The following is a 6281-nucleotide window of genomic DNA, read 5'->3' on the forward strand; positions in this document are numbered from 1 at the left end:
TAAGAAAATATATAATGCTAGATAATAATGAACACATTATGTAATAAAACTTCTCAGATCCTTCTAGCATAAAGGAAACTTATAGCCTTACTTTTATAATAATTCTAAGTGAAAACTAAGCTTTCAACTAAAGAACACACAGAGGGCTGGGGAGATAATTCAGTGGCATAAGCGCCTGCCTGGAAAGTGCAAGGTTCTGAGTGTTCTCTCCCTGGAATCAAAAGAAGAGAAAGAAAAGATCCCACAGAATAATAGAATTAGAAGGTAAATACAAGAAAGTTCCAAAAATAAAATTAAATAGAAAATAAACAATAAAGAGGATCAGCATAATATCTTTTCTTTATAATTTATTATTAGATACTCTGTAATAGTAGCACAAAATGGGAAAAAGTATGAACAAAGCTAACCTAGCAGATAACAGTGTGAATATTACCCATTTTAATAGTAGGTATTGAGAGAGAAGAAACCCAGATAGTTTTCTGGGGTGTCTTAAGTGTTCTATATCATAATCAGTGTGGGGGCTACACAGATATATGAAATTATAAAATTTCATTGAGTTATACACTTAATGTTTCCAAACTTTAATGTGTCCTATGTAATTTACATGTCAGGTGAAAGTAAAAACCAGATAGACACACTTATGGGACCTCAATAGCTTTTGTCACCAAGAACCCTATTAATCCATGTTGCTGCTACCTGTATGGCAAACACCTGCAGCCTTAGATGTTGATGCGTGTTTGCTGATGCCACGCTTCATTAATGGAAGGAAACTATAATATCGTGCCCTTCTGGAACCAGAGCTACCACATTTCACTCAACTAGCACACTTGCACCCATCTGTAGGAACAAATCTTTTCTCCACTAAAGCCAGTTTGTAAAGCTTGAAAGATATAATTACTTCAGTAAGTGCACAGGCATCAACAAAGAGTGTTTTCATCCCTTTTTCATTACACAAAAATCCCTGACACCCACCATTTAAAGGAGAGATGTTTGATTTTTGGTTCCTGTTTTCAGTTCTTGGACCAGCTGGTCTCAAGGCACAAGTACACGGTGGAAGGGACTGTTGGAGGAAAACTGCTTATGCCATGTAATCAGCAATCAGATAATGAAGGGAGGAGACAAGAAAGCAGGTCTGCTGTTTCAGTTCCCAGCAGCAAGTGAACCCCTGTTCAAAGCGCATGGTGGGACATGGTAGGTCGCTTCCTGGAGCCATGAGAACACTCCTGAATTCCCTAGTTTTCATTAACCTTTACCACCCGCTAACTCTCCCCAGTAACCAGGAAGGCTTTGAGCCCTCTGAAACATGAAAGCCAATGCTTGGGAAGCACAACAAGAAGGGGATTTGAGCTTTGCTAGGGGAGAGAGGGGGGAAAAGGCACTTTAGCTCTAGATTTTAAAGTGAGAAAAACAAAACTGTTCAAAGGCTTTCCCTCTGAGCTGGCTCACTAAGAGAAGTTGCTGGATTCTATGGTTTTGGGGTCTCTTTCTAGGGTATTTGTAGGCTCTTTCTATACTCAGAAAGAATCCATGAAGACAAGCACATAAGGTGGTGAGCTTTTACACTGCCTTGGGCACAGCACTTTCTGTTTGGCTCCCAGCACAGGTATGTGGGAGTTGTTCTGTACATACAACCTGGAACTCTGTAACTGGCCAGTCACTCCCACTTCAGAGCCAGTGTGCCACACAATAATAGTAAACCATGACACGAAGCTACAAGTAGCGTGAAAAACAATTAAATACAGTCTCACCAAAAGAATAGAAAATTTCCAAGTTACCAGCCTCCCAAAAGAAGTTTATAAATTCCTTGAAAATAAATTAAAAGTCATTGTTTCAAGGAGGTTCAGTGGGATTTAAAAGAATGTGTAAACAATGAAAGAAAATCAAGAATAAGTAATTTAACAAAATGAAGTAGCAGAAGAAAACAACTCCAGACCTGAAGAATATAATGAATGAAATGAAAACTGCAAGAGAGCAAAGACTTCATTAAACACACGAAAAAAAGTGTGCAGTTGGAGATAGGTCTCTTAAAATTACTCAGTCAAAGGAGAAATATAATGAGACACAAAGTGAAGAAATTCTATCAAATTTATGTTGCACTGTTGTTTAAGCCAATGTGTGCATTATGGGTAACTTAGGATGAGAAATGAAAGGGCAATATCTTCTATTACTTTTATTACTATTACCAAATACCAGAGCAAATGAGAGTATTATTTAGCTCACAGTTTTGCAGGCCAGATATCTCAGGGATGAAGTACGACATCTAGTGAGGATCTCATATATTATAAAATCCTGAAAATGGAGAAAGACAAGTGGTTGGTGTTTGTAAATGAGAAAACATGCTAGAGGAACATCCACCTTATAATTACTTGTTCTTTCAATAATTAACTCGTGTTCATAAGATCTCATTACTGCTAGAAAAACATCAATACCTCTGAAAGACATAGTAACATTTATTTATTTATTTATTTATTTATTTATTTATTTATTTATTTTTTCCTCATGTGTTTGGTACAGGGCCTTAGTACATAGCTTGGACTCATAGTGATCCTCCCGTCTCAGCCTCCCAACACTGAGATCACAGGCGTGTGTCACCATGGCTGGACTTGGTGGCTGGCTGAGTGTGCCTGGGGGCAGGGCTGGCATGGCATGTGGCCCCGCTGCACTTGCCAGGCAGGTTCTTAGTCTCCTGAGCTGTCTCACTGGCCTGATGTAGTAAAATTCAAAGAACCCCATCTTCCATACTGTGGTAACATTAATCAAATTTCAAAATAATGTTTGGAATGGAGAAAACTACATTCAAACTGTAGCAGGCAAAAAAATATAATGGTCAAAATATGTCTCAAGTATTGAGAGAGTGAGTTGGATACACAGCTCTTGAAGCAGATCAGTCATGAAACAGGTTCATTCTGAAGAGTTTCAATGAGACATCTCATAGTCAGATTATAAATTGAAAAGCAAGAGGAGAATTTTGAAAGCCTCAAGAGAAATAGTATCATACTGAAGGGAGCCACCATTAATCTGTCAAGGATAACTAAGATGGTGCATATGTTAATTTGCTTGTTCACAGTAACCATTTTATTATGTGAAAATAAAAAAAAAACTAGTATTTTTTCACATCAAGGATTCACCATTTTTTAAATGAAAACTTGCAAAATGTATGGTAATATGTGTGACATGAATGGAAATGGATTGTTATCCCTGTTGTACAAAGAATCACAAGTTGGTAAAAAGAAAACAACAAACTAGTTAAACAAAACTGAGCAAAATACTTCAATGAGAATTTATAAGACAAGGAAAGTTCTATGCTTAAGAAACTAAAAAGCTAGTTACAATACCATTAAACAGGAAAGTATAAGTTAAGCTAAAATGAAATATCATGTCACACACATCACATTAGATGAGCAAAAATAGTCAAATAACACAGATATTGGCAGGCTATCATGTTGTAAGAACTCCAAAATATTGGTAAAATATTGCTGGGTATATAAACTGATATATGTACCTGGAAGAGCAATTTGATACACCTAATAAACATTGTTATATAAAAGGGACATAACTATTTTTTCTTTTTTTAAATTATAATGCAGTTCTCTAGTAAAATAAATTCATTTCGACCTATATCAGCATGAATATTTTATAAATATAATGTTAAATGAAAGTAAGATATAGTTTCATGATTCATAAAAATTAAAGCACACAAGTACTAGGACACATTATTAATGGGCACACATTTAGTACAATAACAAGAAATATTTAACTAAAATAATATATGCAGAGTTTAGGTCAGTACATAAATATGAAGTCTGATTTTTGAGTGTATTTATATTTTTATTAAACTAGTGCATAAAATGCATTATTTAGCTGCAAACATTGCTCTCAGTGTTTGTATACAGACTGTATTCAGAAGTTAAGTTTGACAGTGCTTTCTGGATTGTCTGCCTATATCAGCACTGATGTTCAGCATGCACAAATATCAGGCCTCTATAATAAACAGCACTTTGGTATAAAACATGCTATTGAATTCTGTTGAAAATCACAAGGTAGCAGTGTTAGAAGCTCACTACCGTGGACTGTACATTAGAAGCATAATTGATAACAAAAATATGTTCAGTTTAAATAAAGGCTGCATTTTGGTTTAGTTTTAAGGTTAGCATTACAATTAGGGTTAGGCATAGAGCTAGGTCTAGGGCCAGGGTGAAGGCTAGAGCCTGAGTTAGATTTATGTTTAGGGTTGTGTTTAGGATTGGGTTAGTGTTAGGATTAAAGTTAGGATTTAGATTAGGGGTTAGGGTTATGGTTAGGGCTTAGGCTAGGACTAGGACCATATAGTTTTAGGGTTATTGGTAGGGTTTTCTTAGGCTTAGTGTACGGTAAGCTTTAGGGGTAGGGATAGGATTAGCATTAGGGTTTCGACTAGGTTAGGTTTAGAGTTAGGTTAGGATGAGGGTTAGATTTAGGTTTAGGCTTAGTCTTAGGGCTAGGCTATGGTTAAGGTGATGCTTAGGTTTAGATTTCTGGTTATGTCTATGGCTACAGTTATAGTTAAGTTTCAGGTCAGGTTTTGGGTTCAGGTTAGGCCAGGGCTAGAGCTAGGTTCATAGTTAGAGCTAGGGATAGAGCTAGTGCTAGGATTAGGGTTAGGGTTAGGCATAGGGCTAAATAATAACTGCTGACAAGTTTTTTTTCTGTTTTAAGTTAATAATCTACCCATAGAAGTGAGTAAAATAGTACATAAAGTGTATTTTGCAACTGCAAATAGCTAGTTTCAGTGTTTGGACATAGACTAGATAAAGGGGATGGAGTCTGCCTGTGCTTTCTGGAATTGTCTTCCAATACAGTATAAGTCAAAATGTGCAGTGCATATCTTTTATTTTATAAAATCACAGATAGTGCATGTATATGAATTATAAATACATCAATATGATTTTGTATGAAAAATTTTGTAGCTTATGGCAAAATCTGGTTCTGTGGCAGGCTAATGTGTATGATTCCTGTGAAGGGAATGTTTGTGGCTGATGGCAGCGTGTGAGAACACAGACAATGTGAAGTTGTCAATATATTTGTCAATATAATTGTCAAGATATTTATCTTCCTAGAGCATTGCAGTCTCACCTTGCTGAGGGAAGTCAATGGGAATGTTTATTGTGACTTGTTCTTGGTTGAATTTTAATGTTATTTACTGTAATTTATTTTCAGTATATAATTAAAACTTTGATGTATATATAAAATATGTATAACGTGCATCTATAGTGAAGAGCATTTGACCTAAAAATGTGAGATTCAGCTTTTGTGGAAAGCCAGAGGCAGCAAAGTTCTGAATGCCTCGCTAGCATTAACTCTTAAGTTAGAATTTAATTGGCAACAGATTTGTTCTGCTGTTTAAAGCTAAAGTTGCAGACTTGGTTTTTCCTTGGTATTCCCTGAGCTTTAGAAGTGAGCAGAATAATAGTGCCTAATATGCTGTGGGTAACTGCACACAGCTAGAGCTCTCGCTTTTTGTATGTAGTCTAGACGCGAGGAATGGAGGGGGGCTGTGCTCTCTGCAGCGTCTGCCTATCTGCAGTAAGGATTTCTAGAATACATGTATACCAAGTCTTAATAGTGAAAAACATGTTGGTCTAAAAAGTGTTATTCACCTCTCAAAAAAACAGAAGACAGCAGACTGCTGAATGTCTTTATAGAATGAAATATAATTTAGAAGTCTGATGTCACATATTAGATTTTTGTGTTTTATAGTTAGGGTTAATGTTATATTTAGCATTAGTTCTGATGTTAGGGTATATTTAAGGTTAAGGTTAAGGCTAAATCTAGGGTTAAGATTAGAGCTAATGCTACAGTTATTGTTAAGATTAGGTTTACTGTTGAGTTAGGATTCGGTCTAGGGTTAAGAGTAGAGGTAGGTCTAGGGCTAAGATTAGGCTTAGAGTTAGGGCTATGGTTATATGTAGGGTTAGGTTTAGAGCGTGGCACAGATTTAGCTGTAGGGCTATGGGTAGGCATAGGGCTAAGGTTAGTATTAGGGCTAGAGCCATGGTTGCTGTGTTTCTTTCCTTAGTGCTGAAACAAAATTCTCAACATCCAAAGTTAAAGGAGGAAAGGTTTATTTTGCTCACAGTTTGTAGAGGTTTCAGTGCATAAGTGGCTATGTCCAAGGCATGGCAGCAACCGTTTAGGGCCACAGAAGACAGCAAGTGAGACAGAGACAGAGAGACCCAGACCCAGACCTACACGCACAGAGAGAGAGAGAGAGAGAGAGAGAGAGAGAGAGAGAGAGAGAGAGA

This window comes from Octodon degus, unplaced genomic scaffold (genome assembly GCF_000260255.1).
Source record: "Octodon degus isolate 3935 unplaced genomic scaffold, OctDeg1.0 scaffold00106, whole genome shotgun sequence".
Classification (NCBI taxonomy): Eukaryota; Metazoa; Chordata; class Mammalia; order Rodentia; family Octodontidae; genus Octodon; species Octodon degus.